The sequence below is a fragment of the Haemorhous mexicanus genome, chromosome 3 (genome assembly GCF_027477595.1).
Source record: "Haemorhous mexicanus isolate bHaeMex1 chromosome 3, bHaeMex1.pri, whole genome shotgun sequence".
NCBI classification, from domain to species: Eukaryota; Metazoa; Chordata; class Aves; order Passeriformes; family Fringillidae; genus Haemorhous; species Haemorhous mexicanus.
Genome location: NC_082343.1, coordinates 78,137,825 through 78,161,165, shown reverse-complemented (window position 1 = coordinate 78,161,165; position 23,341 = coordinate 78,137,825).

Genomic DNA, 23,341 nt, shown 5'->3' with positions numbered 1-23,341 from the left:
GGGCCTTTGTTTCCCTACTTCATATTAATAAGAAAATTGTGGGCTCAAACGCAATCTCAGAATTGTAGCAGTCAGAAAAATCCCATCCTATTCATTCTGCTCTTGGCTGACGAACTTGTACTGAGTTCAAATCCATCAAGCTGGTCTAAGTGCTGAGAACTGAGCAAGAGTTCTCACCACTCATACCTTGAGGTCTCAGCTTCCTCAAGGCAGGATAGATACAATGACAGAATTGAAAAAGAAATGGAAGATTATATGATTCCCAGGATCTTCTTTCCACAGATATTTTTAGGAGAATATTTTTTACTTCAGCAAAGTTTCACCCGACAGTCTCTTTTCTACAAAAAACTAGTGTAGCTGAGTAAAAGCATTTAAGAATCCCTCCAAAGTCGCTATTGGCCTGTTTTTAAACTACAGTGTCCAAATACTGATCTACTGTAGACTAACTTGGAAATGCAATGAAGTCTCTTTCCTTTCCCTGCAGACTGAAGATATAGATAGCTGTAGATAAACTTACCTGGGCGGAAGATAAATAATTACATGTGATGATAAAGAGCAGAGGAGTTGCCTCAGAGGCATGAAAAGATATAGAATAACATGATGATGTCAAGTCAAGGCTTTCTGATAGCAAAGTAGGAAAAGTTGCTCAGTCTACTTGAGGCACAATGAATTCACATTTTTTGGAAAGTTGTGCAACACTTGAATTTAGTTCAGACTATTCCTTTCTTTATTTGAATCACACTTCCTACAAATGTTAACTGACATAAACCCATACTTCACCCACAAAACAGGGTTGAAGGATATTACTTGGGTTGAAAAGCCAAAACACAGAGCTGGGAAGTGTCAGAGTCAAGGTTTGTCACTGTCAGTCTAGCCTCTTGTGAATGTGTGTGTTATATCTTTAATTGCACAATCCCATACTGGATTTCCCAAAGCACCTTGCCTCATTGGTCACAAAAGTTTGAAAATTCTCAGAGAATGGCAAAAAAAAGGGCTCAGCTATTCAAAAGACACTTCTACTAAAAGAAAGATGAAGATTTTTTGGCTGAGAGAACAAAACTGATAAAAAAGGAAATTACTTTCACGTTATAGAGGTGAGGCAGGTAAATAGATAGGTTGGAATCAAAGTGTCTAAATACTGGTAAGTTTTTGACATGGAAGTAATTTGGAAGAATCTTGTTTCCTTACACAATTTTTAGAATATTTAAGTATTTAAATGCCAACAATCTTTAAAAGGATCAAGCTGTTTGACTTCTACTTATATTAATAATAGCTGCCCAGCTGCATTCTTCAGCAGCAGCACAAGCTTTCCTCCATATTGCATTTTAAAATAGAGATTATAATGCACAGTTTGAAAAAAATTATAAAACAGCCCAATTGCACAGATAAATCATAAAGTTAGCAAATGTTTTTAGTTGTATTTAATTGCTAGTCAGTAGAGCTACTGGAGGCAAAAAAGTTATGCTAATTTCAGTACCAGGAAGATAGCAACAGAAGGATAAGAATATTGTGGATGATCAGGTAGTTCCAGCATGTGGAGCATAGTTGGAAGACCATTAAGAAAGGGAACCACACTGCTCCCACTCAGCCTCAGTCTGCAGTGTTTTTCTTTTTATACAATTTATTATCCTAATTTATTATTATTTATTGTCTTTCCTTATGATTATTCACCATCTGTAAGAGTCTTTAGCTGACCAAAACCAGGAGACAAGAGGCAGGACCTGAGGAAGAATGTCAGGTACTTAGCTCACGTGCTCCAGAAGAAAAGTTAGATAAATCAAAAGCAATCAGTACCATCACTCAGGACTTTTGACCATGCTCTGAGGACAAAAAACCAAAGAAGTAGAGCAGTGGCCTAAAAGTCATCTTCCAAATGCTCAAGGCCATATTATTATGATAGCCAGAGTAAACAGCACAAAGACAGTCTCTTTTGTGCATAATGTTTTCTAGGTAAATAATCAAGTTGGAGGCTGATGAGAATAAACAAAGACAGAATTAATCCACCTTCTATTGTTATATCCATTCCATAAACTGGTGACTTCTAAGCTATTAGATTCTATGTCATCCAATAAAGCTCACTTCTATCTCTAGCTAATCAGCAGCTTAAGCTCCACCATAGACAGGCCAGTCAAATTGATTCATGAGTGCCTGATGTAAAATCTGACTACTTTGCCTTCTATCTACAAAGCAAAACTCCCAAATCAGTAAGTCAGTATTAAAGGCATCTACATTACTGTTCCACCTAGCAAACCAGTATGGTATGAATGCACAGAATAGGTGTAAATGAAAGGAAGAAAAATTTTCAGAGGAAATACAGTCATGTGGTAAGATTCATGCTAATAATTTGAAATATAAAGAGCATAAGACTCATTGGGTTGCCTGCACTTTAAAACTCTGTCAGAGAAACAGAAACATTTTCCTTGTGTGTCACTCCATTACTTATTTTATGTCCAGTTATGGAGCTATTACAGGCTTTAACAAATAGCTATTTTATGCTTTAAATTGAAATATCTGGGCAATCTTTTTTGTGCAATTCATAGGCACCTAATCTGCAAGAAAACAATTTTATTTATGCCTTTCCAGTCTCATTCTAAGATTTCTTATGTGTGTGTGTTTAAATAAGCCTCAGTTTTTATTAATTTCTTCCTGACCTGTTGGTTTGACTTTATTTTCCCTGGAAAAAAGTTTTACCTACTTTATTTATTCTGTGGGGGATTTTTTGTCAAAAGCAGCATAGCTAGCTTCAGTTTTGTTTTGATAAATTGCTAAATAAATATAGGTTTGAACTACAAATTCAATTACGGAAGGTAGGATGAAAAACAGAGCACTTAACAAAAGCAATTACAGAAACAGATTATTAAAACAGAAAAGAAACTTGACCTAGGTATGTCATGTTTTTACTGAAGTTTGAAGTTTGAAGCAGCTAAGCTTTGATCCTGCAAAGGCATGCTCAGAGTCTTGCTTTAGCTCACTAAAATCAAGGGAGCTTTTTGCAATGCAAAAGAGCAAGCAGGTGCATCCATCTTTCTAGTACCATAGCATAAATGTGCCAGTAATGAAAAGTGTGCATGAAAGGCCACAGCCTCCACTGTTTAACAGTTTTTAGAGAAAGTAATGGAAATTATGTTAATCTGAACTCCACATTGTTCTTGATTTGCATTGTATTTGCTAAAGATAAAAAAAAGACTGAGTGAAGAACAAAAAAAAAAAAAAAAAGAATACAGTACTAAAGAGAAGGAATATCATACTAAAGAGACAATCACCTTCATGATGTGCTTCCACACAAGAATTGCTCACCACAATATGGCTTTTGATTTTCTCTTTTTTTTTGAACCATTGTCATTACACAGAAATTCATGCAAAACTAATTTAAGTCAGGCAAACCATTTTCTCTTGCAAACTTTGGATCACTGAGAAAAAATTAACAGATCCACTTCCAAGAAAAGGAGCCTTTTCTATTGTTAAGAACTTTGATGAAAATAGGGCAATGATTGTCACAGGGTTGATTCTGACCATACTTCGTTTCTGCTGTGATTTTTTCCATCTGTTCAATTCTCAGCAGCTTAATGGTAGCAGATACTTTAGTAGATAAGACAAAAGATTTTCTCACTCAAGTCTGTGGGAAAATACACACTAATGCTAGTGAAATTAGGCTTTGTTTTGGTTTTTAACTTTCTCTTCGTTTCTGGCCCAAGTGTAAAGGGATAATCTTGGTTTATGAAGACCATGAGACTCGGGTGGTGTGATTACAGAGGTCCAAACCAGAATCTCATGCTTCTGCCAAACACTTTAGATGGTTAATTTGCAATTTAACAGTACACCATGAATACTGGTGAGTTTAAAGCTGTGAAGAGATTATTTATAATCTAACAGATTATCTATAAATTAACTAACTATAAACTAACAGATTACCTATAAACAACAAAATAGATTACCTGTAACTAACAAACTACATTGTTTTAAATGTATTTCATTTTTTTATTTAAAACCAAGTATTCTGTCTCTAAATGAGTTGGTAGACACAGAGAAGTGTTGTCTATTGGTGGAATTGCAATCCTGAATCATAGAAATATTTACTGCTAGTTCTTGTAACTGATGTTTTCATTCTTTTGCAATTTTAAAAGTGAGTTGATGATTTTTAAAAATATTTTAACTTAAATATAAAGTGGTTTATATATTCATTTGATTTATTTCACTATTCTTTTTCCCACGTTCTGCTACCAGATGAAAATTAGATACCAACTCAGTGCTTTGCCCAAAGGATTGGGCAAAGAACCCTTTGGTGTGGGGTTTTTTTGATGGTTTGGTTTTTGTTTTATTTATGGATAATTTCTCTTACCCATTTTAGTCCTATATTTGAATTTGGACTCTTCCATAAGGCAATAGTGTCTTCTTTGGTAGTGCTGTGGTGTCAGTAGGACAACTGCCCAAGTTCTTTTTCAGTTTTCATAGTGGTTGGATATTCTAATTCCTGTGCAGAGACAAAAAAAGCATTTCTGCAATGAAGCTATTTTGGTTAGATAAATGTTCAATTCTAAGCTAGCTGTAACACTCTTGGTGGCATAAATCACCCCTATGTGAAGGACATACCAACAAAAGGACAAAAATGAGCTGGTTAGAACTCCCCCTTTGCAACATTAAGGACATTTCACTTCAGAGAAAAATTCTATACAAATTGATTTAACTATTTTATAATTGTCTGAAAGAAAAGTCTTCTGCATATAAAATCTATGCTACATCACTTAATTTTCTTAAGTGGATGAGGGGGAAATGCAGCAAAAAGTCACTTATCCTGTGCTAGTTCAACTATTGCCAACTCATGTGTGTCAGTTTTAGAAATAATAACTGGAAAGAGTGAGCAGGGAATAGCTCCAAGGTATATAGTTTGCCCTAATACATACAGATGGAAATTCTAGGGCCAACACAGGTCAGGCTTGTATGATCTAGCACTGCAGAAATACAGTGAAAATATAAAGTTACCATATATTCCCAAGGCAAGAGTTCTCAAATTGTAAAATATTTTACCCTAAATTTCAGCTTGTCTTCACTCTTTGTGTATTCTTTCCCTCCAAGGACTTGTAACCTTGGATACTTGCCAGCCTGCTAGTAAAAATCCTGATCTTGCAATCCTTATTCAAACAAATCTGTTGTTGATTTTTATTAAGCCTGTTCTGCTCTCTCATACTTACCTACACATTGCTACAGTGCCTCCAAAGGACACAGGATACAGACATACATGCTGGGGAAAATATAACTCTCAATTCGGGAATTGATCATGAACTTTTCAATCAAGCAGAAATTACAGAAGAAAAATACCTTTTTTTTTTGTAACCTATTGGCCAAGCTGCTATGTTATTGTCCCATTTTACAGCTGTTGAAGGTAATGTTCATTTTTTTAGATTGAGGTACCAAAAATTTTGTACTCATATGTAGGTGTGAGGAATCATGTGCATGTGTCTTAGTCTTGCATTTCTCAAACCAAAAATAGGGCACTTGAATCCAAATTGCTTCAGTACAATATTCTCTAAATAACTACCCAAGATGATCATTATCTTAAAATTATTCCTGGGAAATGCTTTTGCATGTGCTTAACTCTTTACACGTGAGTAACAGCTCAGTAGAATTATCAACACACATTAATGAAAATTACTTTTATAGCTCATTTAGAAAGTTAGTACAATAAGGAATACCAACATCCTTAGAATAATTTGAGTTTTGGAGAACCAGAGAGTGAATCTATTTTAATACAAAATGTTTGGCTTATATTGAAAATTATATTAAAATCTATTTTGTTTCTTGAAATAGGTCAATTAAGGAAGGATAAAGTGCCCTTTTTGGGAGTGAAATAAATTTATATTGTAGCTGGTTAGACAAGAGCATAAGAAATAGTTCAAGAAAAATTATGTTGTCAACTAGGAGAAATAGCAAAAAAATCACTTTTAGGAAAAAAACAATCGCAGGACCAGATTAAATTGGGACAATGAAAAAGAGGCAGAAAACTGACAAAAAGAAGAAGTCAAATTAAAATAACCTATGGATTACAAACACACAAAAAACCCCCAGAGATACAATGAATGCCATTTCATCTAGAAAGATAAAGGAAGTATTCTGATGTTTTAAAAGAAACAGAGAAGAACTTGTGGTCGAAATGGCTTCCTCAAATCTTTTGAGGAACAAAGTGGATTGACTGTCAATCAACTTAACAATGCAGGAAGAGAAACTACTTGAGGCTAAAGCAGCAGATTTGTATTATAAAAAGACTAGATGTTCACTTTAATAATTTTTTAAAATTAATTTTATATATGAGTTTAATTTACAGTCAGCAAAAGGAGATAAAATGTAAAATAGTTGTGAAACATTTTAGTTCTAAAGACAGTTATGTAGTATTTTGTGCCTTTTTGTAATAGAACACCAGTAAATTTTAATCCATTTTTCAATACTATTTAGATACTTACTGGTATTTTTCTGCATATGTGAACCAAGAAAGAAATCATCAACAAGCAGCCCTTTAATGTAGGAATGCTTTGAGGTCTCAAGAGACTGGCTCTGCTCTAGAAAATATCATGCTGCCTAATTCCCATGAGGGCAGCTTACCTAGTGTAAACATCAGTAACAAATGGGCTTTCTTGGATGAAGCTGGAGAAAGTTTAAATAGACTTTCAAGATTTGCAAAATTCTTTCCCAAAGAGAAGAGGACTTTCCCATCAGACCAGAAGCAGCTAGGTACCTTGTAATTTGGAACCAAAGTAGCCATTCTGCTTGTATATATGAGCTGGCAGATAAGGGAGACAAGTTTGTATCAACCCAGACAGGAACTTGGAAAATCCCACTTCCATTATTAAGCGACATAAATCTTATTTTGTGTTCCATAACAATCCAAATACTTTGTCTGTCATGAGCAATTCTGCTTAGTTTGAGTGTGAACATTCAGGAGGTTCAAATGGAAAAAATAATAATTTCCAAGTCTAAATTCAAAGTAGCATCCAAGCTTCCCGGGTGAAGGTTCTGGTTTGAAGATGAGTGTTTTAAGGCAGCTATAACTATTCTGGCTTTATGCCTCCTCAGGAAGAATTTACTTCTTATCTTTTCAATTATCTCCAGGTCAAACATTATATTTACTGAGGACCTACACTTGAGCATATTGGCAGGATTCCTCTAGAATGCTCTATCTTAGGTGTGTGTTGTAACAAAAAAGTTCTGCACCGGTGAGATGTGGAAAAAACACAAGCCTTTTGGCTTCCATTTCTTCTTTCACATTCTTGGCTGACAAAATGCAACAGGGGAAAAAATAGAAGTTGTTCCACCAGAATCTTTCCACAATGAGCTTGTTGGTTTGTTGGCTAGGTCACTCTTCTGAAAATATTTGCTCTTATTTGGATTTGATGCTCTTGAAGGTCTTTTCCAACCTTAACAATTCTGAGCGCTGTACTCTACAATCATATATCCTTCACATCTGAGGAAGGAAAGGTCATTTAAGACCTTATTTGGTAGCCAAGGTCAGGGGCTGGGCTTCAGGACTCATATTCCAGTTCAAGAGACATGACACCTACCATCCAAAGATGCCTACTTGTAAGGAAAATGGAGTTGTAGATTGACCCTGCTCTGGACTGGTTTAAGCATCAAATTGTTTCAGCTGCTGATAAGTGAAAATCCCTCTTGTACACATCTAGGTGTCCATTCATTCAAGGGAACAGGGGCACCTGACTTTATATTGCAAACCCAACTCCTAGCGCTCCACTTCTCAGCAGCACAGTGCACTCCTCAGTGCAAGCATTACACTTGGCTCCAATTGTGGAAGTTTTAGGCATTGCAGCATTAAATGTATCTGCATGAACCCATTCTAGTTCTTAAGACAAGTGACTCTGAACACTGTATTCTCCCATTCTTCAATTTCTTTTCATAAAAAAAAAGTTTTAAAAATTGCCACAAGATTTGGATTATAAGAAAAGGCAGAAAAGCCAGAAAAAAGTGGCCACTCTGCTGCCTGCATAAATGAACAGAAGATGCATATGAGCTCAGAGCAGAGGAAATTATTCCTAACACCTGTGAAGGATGTATTTCAAAGAGTGTTTATGGAGATTAATGTTAAAAGGGAAGTGAGTGGTTGCAGGATGGAAAGATGATTTGTGAGTGTTATCTGGGATGGAATCTTTCAGTTCAGGAAAGAATTGTAGATGCCAGGACAATCTTAGGGCTATTTTGCACTCACACATCATACTTGTAATTTGATGGAGAAAAGATGATAGAAAAATGGGTGAGGAAATTATTTAACTCAGGAGCAATGCAATTATTGAGACATAATTCATACTAACAGCATCTGTTATTGGCTATAAATGCCTTTTGGCTTCTACTTGTGAAGTATAAATGCATTTTATAAACCTCCCTCCTCACCTGGGTTCTGAGAGGACATATCCTGTAGAAAAGGCCTCTTCTTTAAAAGGATTAAAGGGACTGTACTTTCATTGTGGTAGTCATACTGCAAAAGGAGAAAGAGAAGACAATGCTGGCCTCAGTGGCAACAAAGACAGCATCCACTCAAGTTCTAACATCTCAGAGGCTAAGTGCAGAGTTAGTTGTCTACTCAAAAAGATAATAAATAATGCAATTAGATTTAAAGATTTCAGATTATTCATTCAGAGTATTCATCAAGCACCAAACAAACAGAAATCAGCCTGAAGAGACAGAAGACCATGCTGGAAAATATTTGTTATATAGAATATTTGTAAAGTACACTGGAAAGAAAAGGAATAAAATGAGGATCAGCAATAACACTTAGTGTGTGGACATTGACTTAGTGTGTGGACATAGGAATACTCTGTGTTTTACTCTAGATGTTCCATCCCTTCCCACCATTATACTGAATTGCTGTGAGGCAGTGCTTGCAGATTGTTCAGATAATCCAATATTAAAAAACCAGTGATGCCTTAACTTGCAAGAGAAAATTTTCAATTCCTCTTTCCCATTGCCTTTATTGCCATGATAAAGCCATGTGGTTCCTTCAGACGAGCTTACACCATGTTTTTTTTTATTGCTGCTAAAGCCCTCCTCTGCTCTCTTAGGTTTTTAACCAGGCTCCTCACTGCACTACTCTGCTCATATAAAATACAGCTGCCAAAATAACCATGTCAGTTTATATGATAGGCTTGCTTTTGTTCTGAAGCTCTTTCTCCTTCTCCTGTTTCCTACTACATCAGAGTCAGCCTTGATGTTTTTGCCATTGTACTCACCTTGGAACCTGTCCATCTTTATGCATTTATCTGCTGTGGTAGCAAACACCTTTCAAGTTCCCTCCAGGTTGCCCTTCAACGCTGCAATAGGCTCCTCAAGTTGATCTTGCCATTAACAACTAAGGAAAGAAAAGTTAAAAAACACCAAGAAGAAAAAGAGAGCACAAAAAAAAAAAAAAAAAAGAGAGAACTCATAGCAAATAGGGTGTTTGATATAGATCACATACTTTAAGTTTTCTAACACCATTGAGACCTGCATACTTAAATGCATGATCTTCCTTGCTCTATTTTTGCCTTATCATTCTTCTCCTCTTTTGCTGCCATCATTTACTGTATCTTGGCTCAGGCAAAATATTTCTTGCAGCAGGTTTTGCACCTGCAAGGGAATGTTCATAATACAAACACAATGAAATTTTTGTTTTGATGGAGCCCTCCAGGAACTTGACAAAAGACATGGTATTACTATAATATTTTAGAAGCTACAGCTGTTACATAAACCAGTAAAACTACAGCTTTATAAAGAACCAGGTTCTGTGGTCATCTAGTTTTGCAAAATATTTTTAAAAAGTTGAGCTACTTGATGACCCAAATCAACTCAGGCTCTGTCCGTCATGTATTAAAAAAGACATCACTCCTAACACAAAAGTGCAAGTCAAATTCCACTGAATAATAAAGTGTATTGTATACAAAAAAAAGTACTTCAGATTTTCAGCTCGAGCAAAAGTGGCAATTTTTCTCATGATATATATCATAGTTTAGAGCCATCAGGAAATAACAACTTCCTTTTGTAGTCTTAACTTTATTATTTTCCACAGGTTTTGAAGTACAGCTACCATTTAGATGCATTTAAGTATTTCTCAGATAATGTAATGCACTCTAACACTATCTTTTCTATAGTAGTAGTAGCTAAAATTTTAAAATAGTCTTTAAAACAACAGCAAAAAACATTTAAAGCTGAAAACCCAGTTTTGCAGATCTAAGAACCTTACATGGAATTATTACATTTAGGATCTCTAGGAGCATTGAGTAAGCTTATCAGTCCCCAAGCTCGCATTTGCAGGAGGAAATTCAAAAACAGCTGAACAAATGCACATGTTAAGCAACCTGACCTTGACTCTGTACTCTGTACATTATGCTAGTGATGTCTTTGTAAGCTGTGGTTTCAGCTGAGCTAATGAGTACAATTCCTAGACAAGATCAGACTGAGAGCTCAGGAGAATGCAGGTGACTCTGAGCTAATGCGATATCAGATGGAGCAAAACAAAAAGAACAAAGACACACACTCACTTTTGATTTCTCTGAGGGGGTAAACAGAAACACTGAAAAAAAAGTCTATTGGAAGAGAGGGAGTGGGAAAAAATGCCTTTGGTAAGTGTAGGGAGTTAAGAGGTTTTGTGCTGCAATTCATTTTCAATATTTTGTGTAAAAAAAAACTGCTCAGAGCATCCTGAAGAGTCTCTCACTGGGAAATCTCACTGTAGCAAGTAGCTGCTAATTCCATTTTAAATTAGTATGTGTTCCTGAAGTACAACTTTGGCCTTTTAAGAGCACATCTACCGAATGCTTTCAGCCAAGTGTTCTTCAGCTGCTTGAAGGTAAGGGTGTGCAGCACGCTGGTTATCCCCTGGAGCTGTTCTCCAAGGCCTGCTGTGCGTTTGGTGCAAGCCTAGTTTTATCCTTAGCACACCAGACAGTGTTAATGCAGGCTACAACACTCAGCTCAAATCCATACCGTACAGACCAGTAAGTTGGGAATGTTCAAAAGGCTTTGACCCAGCTTTAAAGGAGAATTTGGCATGCTGCAGAGAAAACCAGAGGCTAATCAAGAGGCATTTTACTGAGAAAGTCAATGAAAATGAATGAAGATAAATCTTTTGGTGTATGAACCAGATAAAAATCAAATTTTTTTCACATTTTTTACCTTCAAAAAACAAGAAACTCTTCTATTTAGGTCTGAAAATATCCAAACTACAACTGAAATATTTAATGTATTTGAAACAGCTATGAAAGGATAAAAAAGCTGTGAGTACAAAATAAGAAACCTCATGTTTTGTGTGTTTGGCTCTTTACCCTGAATGTCAGACTGGAGAGGTGTGACAAACACATGGGAAAGTTGGACAGCAGTAATTCAAAAAAGAATAAACATATTGTGCCTTTTTGTTATTCTAATTGCATTTCTTCCTCCTGCTTCTTCAAATCACATCTAACACTTATTTAGTTAGATTAATCTGATAGATTGCAAATTTATTGCAGGGTTATAAATGTATTTGGCACATTAAAAATATGATCATATTGGTCATAAATATCTGCATCTTATCCTTCTAAGAGCATTCAAAAATTTTTTTACCAGTAAGTCATAAAGTTTGCCCTCTTACTCTGCTCCAAACATTATTTAACATACTTGCTGCATGGTTTAGGTCTGTCCTTTTCACTTGTCGTGCCCAGTAGCTCTGATGTCCTTAGCATTTAAGAATATGAAATAGTATTTTTCGCATCCCTGTATTATTTTCTGTGAATTTAAGACCTGTCATGCTGACAAATGTTTCGTTTTCTTCAAGCCTGATAGAAGAGACTATGATTCTGTCCTGAAAAGACTGTTTTTCCCCATCACAGTAAAACTTGTTATATTTTTGCAGGTTATTAATACCATTTTAAGTTACAAATATTATCATTTCAAATAATTAATAAAATAAATAAGTAAATAATTAAACAGAAAACTTTATTCCATTTTTTCTAATTATTTTATTGTGCTATTTTAAAGTTATTTTATTGTGTAATTTTCTTTACCACAATTCTTTCACAAACCATTTTTGGATCTGTGTTTATTGTGTGCAGATTTTATTTTCTTTAGGTTTTTTTTTTTGTTTGTTTGATTAATTTCATGTTTGTAATGGCATGATGGAATTTATTTCCTGAGATGCTGCTTGCAATTTTCAAATAAAATGCTCTTCACAGTCTGAAACATCCTAGTTAGTGACACTGCCCTTTAGATTTTTATTTTAAAAGAATGTAGACAAAACATGAGTTCTATATATACTGTTTTGCACCCTGTATATAGCAGTTCAGGATCTAAAATTCAACTTAGTCTATAGTCAAGATATAGAATATTTCTGATGCCATTGCATTTTATATTACTGTTCATGAGAATACATATATGCAAACTGCACAGAGCAGGATTAAATGTAGATAGGGAAGTGTACTAATCCCCTGGTTTTGTTGTCTTGTTACATACTTTGTGTGAAAGCATTAGAATTTTCTCCATGCAAAATAAAATTATTTTTTATAACCAGAAAGGATATATGCACCCTCTCCTAGCTCATGCTGACAAATAAATCAGGTAGGAAGTTCCACTTGCGTAGCTGCATCAGATATTTAAAGAAGTTAAAGACCTTTGTCCACACAACCCAATCCAAAGTAACAATACACAAAGTAAGAATAATAACAATAAGAAAATGTTTTCATAAAAAGACCATTAACCTCTTTCTGTTGAACCATGTAGGAAATTTTTGAAGATATTTGTTGGCAATTACTTGTTGCTTCAAAGTAACACTACTTGTTCATCACAAGTACTACTCTGTAATTTCTCTGAGCAATTCATCAGCCATTGGAGAGCGTTTGGTACCTATGTAGCCTTTTTCTTGCTTAATGGTCTGTCTGGGGTACCCAGATCCAGCAGCTGTGTGGGCCAGACCTGTGCTTCAAGAACTCATCACCTGCAAAACAAATCTTGTCTGTTGCCCACAAGTGTATTCACCAACTCAATCAGAAGCAGAAAGTTGAGGGCGTTTTCCATTCTCCAGGACCTGCATGCTAAGCCTGGAGACAATGAGTTCCATGCTGATTTGGGGGAGGTTTAAACCATTAAATTACAGTAAATATATTTTACCTGGAAGACACTCTACTCATCTTCCTATGGAACTGGCAAGTACAGTCAGTGGAGGTAGACTTGAACATTACTGTTCTCTATTGCTTTTGAGAGTAATTTGGGCATTAATTGCACTTAAGAGATGTGAGACGGACTTCACGTTTGTTGTTCAATACATTTCAGTCAGGGTAGTTGTTGGATACAGGGCTATAAAAAGTAAAGATTTTTGTGTGATAAAATAGCTGGGCAAAAATATCAGTGCTTGTTAATAGCAAAAAAATGTTAATCATTCATCACACTGCAATCCTATCTATATTCTCTCAGAAGATGTAAATACTAAACAATTAAGGCCCACAATCTTTCAGCAAGTTGACTCTTATTATTTCCGTTTTATAGAAAAACTGCAGGGCACAAAAATGAAACACTTTGGCTAAGGTCACAGAGTGAGTCTGCTGAAGATGTGCAAATAGATTCAAACTCTGCTGATTCTCATTTTGTTTTCTTAACCGAAGAACAGTTTTTTTCAGCAACATTTCTCTCACTCATTAAGCATCTCTTGCATAGTTTAAATTAAGAGCATCATTAAGAAGTGAAGTTAATTACCTTCTCTCCTTTTGAAAACTATTTGCTGATTTCTATATTGAATAGATTCAAGCAGGTTTTCTCATGTGTTTATAACGGTAAAATATCTAAACACAAATATGAAAATTATCATGCTGCTTTGCCATGTTTCCATGGTATAAACAGCCAATAACACCCACAGCAACTTTATTAAGACAAAGATTAGCAAATATAGGAGTTTAATTGGATTCTGTTTTCAAACATATCAAAGCCCTAAAAGACTAGTATTTACACTCTCCTTTATTTCTTCTTTATAGGCAAACCTGATGTTATGAAAATTAAGTCAGTGTTTGAACCAACAAAATTTCTGCATTTTTCTAGTGAAATGGGAGGGTAGTTTTTCACAGAATGTTATGAAAGAATTTCTAAAATCTCATTTTCAAAAGCATGTACAAGGCATGGAGAGGGCAGAATTTGAAAGTAAGAATGTTAACTGCTTAATATGATACCCAGAATCTTTAGTAAATTCCCTCTGGTGTATTATTTGAATTTTCAGGTCCTTATATAAAAGTAAAACATTTAACCTACAGGCACTTATGGAAATATTTTATATAGAGCCTAGAGAGTCAAAGCCTCATTGAAGAGGACTTAGGCAACAGCTTCATGTTCCTAAGTTCAAATGTTAAGGCACCTATGGGACATTATACCCTCTCAGCTGCCATGTAGGCTTTCTGTCTCTGGAGATCTCTTCATCCAAATTGCTGGGGAAGTGTCCAGCATGAAAATCCAGACTGGCTGCTTGGCTCTGAGGAAGCCACAGACCTTTCTACTGTGACTGAGCTACCTGGGGACACATCATTACCCTCCTAGGATTCTCAAATCAAAATGTGCTCTCCCTATAGTATGCCTCACCCCCTCAGGATTTTGGGAGCATGACTGAACTTCACAGAAGTCAGCATGGAGAGAGAGAGAGCAAGGATACCTAATTGACATGTAGCTGAAAGCACTGACTTATGATGTCACAAGATGTCCTTAAAATGTGTTTTGTTTCATTTTAAAACAGATATTTGCCCATTCTGCAATCTGTCACATGAAGCTGCTGTATTCTAGGATGCATCACAGATGGAAGATTTTATCTCCACAGCCACAATGTTCTGGTGAGAATCACATTCTGTTACAGTAGTCAAGTTTTTAATCTCACCTGTGATGCACAAAGACCTTTATTTCTGAATTCCTGCTTATAGCTTAGTTGTTAGATTTCTTTCCTGGAAGATAAGAACCCAAATCAAACACAGAAGGTATTTGGATTTTATTTTCCTTTTTTCTAGAATGGCATTTAAGATATGTTCCTTACATTCCCCACCTGCCAATCCAGAAAGATTCTACTACTTCATCCACTTGACTCCAAAAGAGGATTAATAACTACATCCCAAGAGGAAATAAGAAATAAACATCTAGTCTCCCTAAAAGACAGCTATTTTGTGAATTACTTACTTAGTAGTCTCTCTCCTCAAACATGAAAATAGATTAAACACCCAGTTTAGAATATATGCCTAATGTTTTAGAAGATTGAAGTCTCAATCAGAATGTCTAGGTTATTTTTGAAAACAGTGATGGATTTCTAACACATATGGTTGTCAGGCAATTTTTAAAAGTGGGACCTTATTCCTTCCACAAATAGGATGCATTTCACCAAGCTTACTGTTTTGACTTGGGACTTTGTAGAATTCTGCAACATATAGCTCAAGCTCAAATTACACTTGTTCTCAAAACCATTGGTATGTACTAAATCAGGAATTTAATGTGGCCATCATCATTAGACTTCCATAGTAAGAGTTAACAGGTTTTTTGTGTGTAAGAGTTAATTTCTTTAAGATTCTTTATATTTATTAAATGCCTAGTCCAAAATTTGGTGATTTATTTGTATTCCATGTTAAACAGTTATAAAATATTCTGTAAGAAGATTTAAAAAGCTAATTTTACATATAACTCTTTGCAGAGAAATGGAAATGCTTGCTGACACTTAATATTTAATCTTCTTATTGTCACAACACCTTTTTTTAAGCTCTTTTTTCTTTAGCTCCCGCAGAGAAGGGATTCTGAAAGAAAATAGAAATAAGTCTTCATTCATCCTTATTGTTCTTATATCTAAGTTTTTAAAACAATATTGTGAGCTTATGAAGACCATATTAAAGTTATAATACAGAAAAAATATTTGTGATCCCTGCTGTAATTCATATGTCATAAAAAAGATAGCTCTGAATTGAAAATCATGTTTTAGGGAAATAATCTGAAGTAGCTGAGGAAGGAATTTTTGGTAATTTTTGCCTCAGAGACAATGGCACAACTAAAACTTTTAAACTTTTAAACTTTCTCAAAAATAACCTTTGTTAATGAATTTTAATAGCAACGTGCTACAATGGCATAAGTACACTGTTAATGCAGGAAGAAAGAAGTTAACATGGGACAGAGCTCCATAAATACTTTTGTTTTCTTTTTGCTAATGTGTAACTGCTGTAGTCTACTTCTTATTGATTTCTTTGGGTTTAGATCTATGACAGCTAAAAAAGCATTTGAAATATCTCTGAGAGTAATGAATAGATTAACAGAGAGCGCTAATTCTACTCTACTACCAAGCCTCTAAATATACAGTATATAAAGGCAGACAAAATGTAATATTAATAATAGGTGTACTGCATATCAGCTTGGGGTATATTTGCCTAGTCTGCCTTTCCTCTGTGCCCATCAGTGTTATCCTTCTTCAATCACCTTGAGGCTAAAAACTGCTTTTTCCAGGCTTTGAAGTCATACTAGAATAGAAACTGCATTTTCTCAACTTAAAAAATTTGGTGTCAATAAAAGAAAGTGCATGACAATCTTTCAAGCAGGAAATCCTTTACACACAAGCTCCATGCAGTGCATTACTATTACCTGTATGTGCCTCCTGTGAGCAGAGTTCTGACCCCATTGCCCTTTGGTGTACAGTAGTAGGAGTGCTAATGCATTGGGATTCATAGGGACTGCCACAATGTCTGTGCTGTGTAAGATCTTTGCTGCACAGTGGATCTGGCCACACGCAAGAAGTGAGCCAGCTCTACTCCATGTTGTTTTGAAGGACATCAGTGCAGTTAGCCCCTCCAAAGCCATGCTGAAAGGTTGGATACATCAGCTCAGTTAAATTACAGCTGGTGCTCCCATGATATCCCAACTAAAATGATTTATTTTGGTCTCCTTTGGAAAGCAAACACATTTGGGCTATAAACTGGTGATTGGGATCTACAAGAAATGCAAATCAGAGTTTCTTCTGCAATTACTACAACCTACTATGTGCACTTGACATGACACTGAGATTAGGAAGTAATCTGATAGATCACTTTTTGATTTTTGCTTTTCCAGTCTGCTGAATCTCATCTGCGCTGATTTGCAAGCCCAAAGCTGTCACAGATCCCAATTACTCACTTAACAGAGGATTCAGTCAGTACAAGAGAAACAGTTACATGATATTAGTTACATGATAATTTCTGTACCTACTTTCAGAATGCTGTACAAAGAAGGTGAGTCTCTTTAACTCCATTTTTTGTTTGAGGAAATTAATCAAGGCATGAGATCTGACTTGCCGGTGTCCCCATCAGCTTTTTCAACATTCAAGCAGACCAGGTAAAATGTCATCATCATTCAAACTTATAATAGGTTGCTCTCATTTCTAATTTCTGTCAGAAGTGCCATCACAGCTTCTCTTCTATGTATAGTTGTATATGTAAAGGAATTAAATGATACTTTTAAAGTGTAAAGAGGTTTACAGTGAAATAAACCTGTTCCTTTTGGTGTAGAGGGAGATTTTATTTGTGTGATAAAAATCTTTATAGCAAAATTAAATACCAGACTAGTATTTATGCTTTCCACAGTTTCCTAAAAAAACAGATTTGTCTACAGGTAACCTATCTGGCTATACCAGGATTTCCAAAGCCAGGCAATTGCTGTAACACTCAGCAATCCTTTGGGAGTGATGCTGAAAACTGTTACCTTGATTAAATAGTAAGATTGACAATTTGAGGAAAAAACTGTGGAAGAGACTAGAATGTGAATGGGAGCTCCACGTGCATTTGGGAAGACTCGTTGCAGATCAGACAGCTTTGATGGTTCAGGATGAAGTTTTTCACCCAAGAAGAGATTCTAGATCTGAGAGCTCTGCACAGATCCTAACCTTTTTCTTTTTTTTTTTTTTCTTTAATAACAGAATAAGAGACACTTTTAGTTATTTATAGCATAAGTAGCTCTGAAACCTTTTTTAGACTTTAGTATATATTTCCCCAGCAGAATAAAAGTTTCATTTATTTTTTGCAGAAAATAAACATATTCTTGATGCTTCTTCATATTTTAGGAGCAAGGGCAGTGCTGGCAAACCACAGTCATTGCTTTCTTCACCAAATGTGCAGACAGAAATGTGTGTACCATTAGCAGGGAAGAGGAAAAAGTTTTTGTTTCACTAGTGCTCTCACTGGTAGAGATGTCAACAGAGGATAGGAGGGTAAAATTCATGGATGATTTTAGGAAAAAAGGAAAAAAAAAAAAACACAATTTGCAGAAAATACTTCACCACACGTGCTAACATAGACCGATCATGCAATAAAACAGGACAGTAGCATCCAATCAGTGGCACATTTCTCCAAATTAGAGCAGTTATTCTGTAACAGTAATAAAGCTAGACCTATTCAGACCGTACTCATTCCACACCTCTGATGAGTTCCAAATCACAGAGAGCATCACTCAAATATTTTTCTACTCTGGGTCTACACAGTTCCTAATGATGCATTGCAGCCAAGTGTATCCAGAACAACTTCTGCTCCTGACACAAAATAGTCTGCAGTCATGGTTCAGACCCATGTGGCATCAAAAGAAGAAAAAAAAATCAGAGAAGGTAGAAAAGAGTATTTGTTCAAGGCTATTTCAAACCTTCCACGTTAAGGGCTCTCTGCCTTGAGAGAACAAACAGCAAGTTCTTTCTACTCTATTGGAAACAGCAGTGAAACTCAGGAGCTGCTTTCCTACAGTCCCCTAATAGGATTTTTTGCAATCAGTTCTGTATTTTTGGCATCTTAGTTTTTGGGGTAGAGCACATTACTTTTTCAAGCTTTGCAGTACTGCTGTGATTCCTAGAAATATATCTCCTTGGGAAAATGGAATCTCTGTATATTCACAGTGCTGCAGAACCCAGGAACCTCAGGCTTCCTGGATTTAGGTTTAACATGAAATTGAATCAAAAACCAATGGTGTAAACATTTCGAGTAATTTTATGGTGTGGGACTTTTTTTGTGTGTGAATTCATATGCACGTATGTAAGCGTGCAGGAAAGATACTAAGAGGCAGAAATTATATTGGTTATGCTCTTTCTTTACCATCCTTCAATGTTATAGGGTGCCAAGAGTGAGGTGCACTGAAGTCTGGCAGTTCTCATCTATGTTTAACTGCTCCTTAGCAGCTGTCTAAGCCAGTTCACAGCATAGGTGTACTTTCCTGCCATGTTTAGCTGTCCAGATTTTTGTTCTATAGTGTGTCTGGGAAGTTGAACAAGCTAGGATTAGAGATGCTGTTCAGCTGTTTGCAATAATGCTATTACTTCCCTCATCACAGACATTTTGATTGGAAATCTGCAGTGAGAGTCACAAAGGACAATATTGATGTAATTAGGATGCTAAAATGACAGTGACAGCATGTTAGTTGAGCTGTGGGAGTGACATCCAAATAGTGGGTTTCATACTCTGTATTTACCACCGAAATACACCTTCAGACTCATGACGCACGATAGCAAACATCTGCCACCCTTATTACAGAGAAAGTGGGGTAACAACAAAGAGGTTATTTAGGGAGTAACAACAGCTTTCAAAGCAAATGGCAAAGTGCTGATCAGTGAAGACAAGGAAAGTCCATATTTGTGCTTCCCCTATCTTTTTTGCTCTTAGAGAAACGTCTATCCATTTCCCTATCCCAAGCAGCCGTTTGAAATTATTCTCCTTAGGAGACTTTTCCATTAAAGTTAAAAGGGAGAGGACTAAGAATTGCCTTCCCTGTATCATTTTTTTATTAAGCTTCCCCTACTTTGCTTTGTCAAAGTGATTTTCTTCCCTGGCAGCAACAGAAGGGATTACTTTAGTGTGTTGTACTCAGTTTAATAATAGTTATACTCTATATCATTCTGTGGTTTTGTTTATTATGCTGCTTTTTGTGGCATCATAACTTGAGCAGTTTGGTGTACAGATATCTTTATAGCTTAGTGGTCATATTTATACTGTGGCAAATCAAAAGGGAAATTTGAGAAGAGTGATTTCCAAATACATACACATATGGAAAGCTTACAAATGTATATATAGGCATATTTAAAGTGAAGTCCAGTAAAGATCAGAACAGGACCAGGTAGATGTTGGGCCAGATGCAGGCTCTGGATCAGACATGTTGAGGAACATGGGAAAAAGAAGCTTGGTTCAGAGCATCATCACTGGTCACAGTGCTGTCCCCTGCAGCCAGAGTCTTCCAGATCTGAGAAGCAGGACAGTGAGGAAACTGGGTTTGGGAACAGACAGAGCTGGACACAGAAAGAACATAATGCCTCTTATTTCAAATGAGGTATTTGTGATGCCTTAAATTTTAGCTTTCATATTTTTTAGATTCTGTACTGCCTTAGTGTGTGACTCTGAAATTTATATAAAGTGTTAGTAAGATCTTGTCACAGTTTAGGTAGACAAAACAATCCTTTTCCAGCTTGAGAACCAAGGGCACCATTACAGCTTTAGGCTCAAGAATTGAAAACAATGGTGAATTGAGGAGAGCAATCGGGAAGGATGGGACTTCATAACCTGAAGCTGTAATTGGACAATTGACCCCAACATGCATCAAATAGACTAAAACTTATGAAAGTGTGAAAATTCATCTTGTGTCCACCTTGGGTCCATCTTGGGCAGAGCCATGGCCGGGCTCTTTTACTGCCCAAGGAGTATCCCTTCAAGGCCTTTTAATAAATATCTGCTTTATTTATTTAACTCTGTCTAGCCTCTGTTCCAGGTCAGTCTCTTTAGGCATCATTTGCATGGCAATCTACACAAAGACTGTAATCACGGGTCCAGAAAGTGTGTGCAAAATAAAGTCTTCTAGCCAAATTCATGGGATTTTTAATTCATGCTCATTAACTGGATAACAATTACACCTGAAAGTGTCAGTGATTAGATACTGCAGTCATTTTTAATTTGGAGTGTCTGCTGCTGTGGTAACAAGGTCCAGCTCTAGTAATGAATTAGTAGAGTGCAGTGGTGTGAAATACATGTTAGATTAAGAGCCTACATGAAATGTCAGGGATGTAATTCACCCTGCACCTTGTCTCCATGAAAGTAACTGTAGCACCCTTAGTGTAAACACGCGTAGGCATGGAAATTAATTCTGCATAATAAATAACAAACCAAAGCCACGATTCTTAATTTTGATTCAATAATACAGAATAAATAGCACAGTAGGACATATATATACTATGTCTTTAACAGAAAAATAACTATCAAGAAATTGCCTCTATTCTGCCATCTTTACTCTGGATGAGTCTGGAGGTCCGGTGTCTCCTGCATCCTTGAAGTCTTAAGGCATCCAGTTCTTTAATGTTCCTTGTCTAAACATTGAAAATCCTTCCCCTTTCTCAGCAAAACACTACACAAAGAAAAAAAAGTTCTTTTCTTCCAGTCTTCTCATAGATTTTTATCCCACTAATTTCCAAATATGAAATAATTGTTGTTGCATTAACAAGCTGGACCCTATCAAGATCAAGGTTCTGCTAATGTGTCTTAAAATATGTAAATGCTCAGTAAATAAAAACACTCTAAATTATGACAAAGGCTAGGAAAAGAGGCATTGGCAGTGTTATTCGGATACTTCAGTGAAGTGGTTTGTATGGTGCTGGAGCTGACAGATTTCCCTAGTTGTTTCTAATTCTGAGAAATTGAAAGGTTCTGACATTGCCTCAAAAAGGAGTAAAGATGAAAACAGGGTCAGAAGAATTATGAAAAGGGAACAGCAGAAGGGAAAAAATAATAGAGAGGCAGTTAAGAGAGGAGGTCAATCTGTTAGTAGGACCATAATATCTGAGGTTATGACCATAAGGAGAAGCATTGCATTGTAGAAGCGTTGTACATGCGCCTGTTCAGGTACAAGCTCTTTAAGACTGGTCTTCTGAGGTGCCCTCACCTCAGAAGGTGAATCTTAGGGGACACTGGGAAGCTTAGGGGACGCTGGTACTCCTGTGGGTGCTTGCTGCCACAGCAACAGCTGCTGGATTGTCTCCTGATAGAAACTACTAATTACTCAGGTTATGTCTGTATCAAGGTGAGATACATTTCTTCTCCTCTTACTTTCTTTTTAGAAGGTAATTCAGTCTTACAGCTCATGAGAGGGATGTGCTGCTGTTGTCATATCCCATCCTGACAGCATCCTGAGGTGTGTATCTCTCTGCCAAGCTTGACAGCAGAAGAAATCTTCCAACCATTAAGGGAACCTTAATGATAGCTGGGATGACTTTTTGTCCTCTGCAAAATTTTGTGATACTGAAATGTTCCCTTTTTTGTTCAGAGCAAAACTGAAATATTTCAAACTAATCTCTCCCTAATGAGGTATACTGATATTAAAGCATCTTTGCTCTTCCCTTAAAATTTCTTTCAAATATGACAAAAAAAATCCCTGAGAAAATGTTAGCAAACTCAACTTTCCCAAGGTAGATTTTTGTGCTGACTGACTTATAACCAAAAAAAAATTAAACATTTTGTGGTCGAGTCTCTTGGAAATTTTATAGATCAAAATATAGTTTTGTGCACAATGCATCAAAAAATCATTTTAGAAGCAGTTTATGAAGAGAGAATAGGGAAGAAAAAACACAATTCATCTTGTCCAATGAAAATAAGACATTCATTTCCACCATAGTTTATAGCTTCTGTCCAGTAAATCTGAGTTTGTCCTTCACTGGCAGAAAACAGATTACACACTGCAGGATTTTGGAAAATAAATTTTAAAAATTGACTCTTCACTTCAAATAATTATAGCAGTGGAAAGGTTTTTATTGTTCTTAAATATTGTAAGTCAATCTATTCCAAAGCTAAATTCTGATGCACATTTTCCTGCATGCTGCTATTTTTATCTAATTTTCCTTATATGTGGCAGATAAATAAAACAGTGATTTAAATTCCGAAAAGGAAAATAAATCTAGCTGGAGTAATCATATTATCAACACATCAGCTCTGCAAAACTCTGTCGTGCTTCCTTGCATAAAATGACAATTTAAAGTATCTTTCCAGAAGTCTCATGGAGATTATTGCATTTTATCCTCTATTTAGGTTTAAAAAAATCTTAGACAACCTGTTTGAAGTCTCCTAGTGAAATACTTACAGTTCAGTTCAGCATTACATGCCAGTTTCAGAGAGGTTGAAGTGTAATTTATTTCATTTTACTTTCATCAGCAAGTCAAGTTCATCCATCCAAAACCAGCTTTTCTGGATGCACACATTTCATTTGTTATCATTTTAAGTAGCACAGAGTGCAGTCAAATTCCAATATCTGTCAATCGCACACAAGTACTGTTAAGTAATCTTTTACTTTCTATTTAAATGCTTACACCATAAACATTGAATAAATGCTTGCTTGGCACTCAAACAAACAGCTTAAA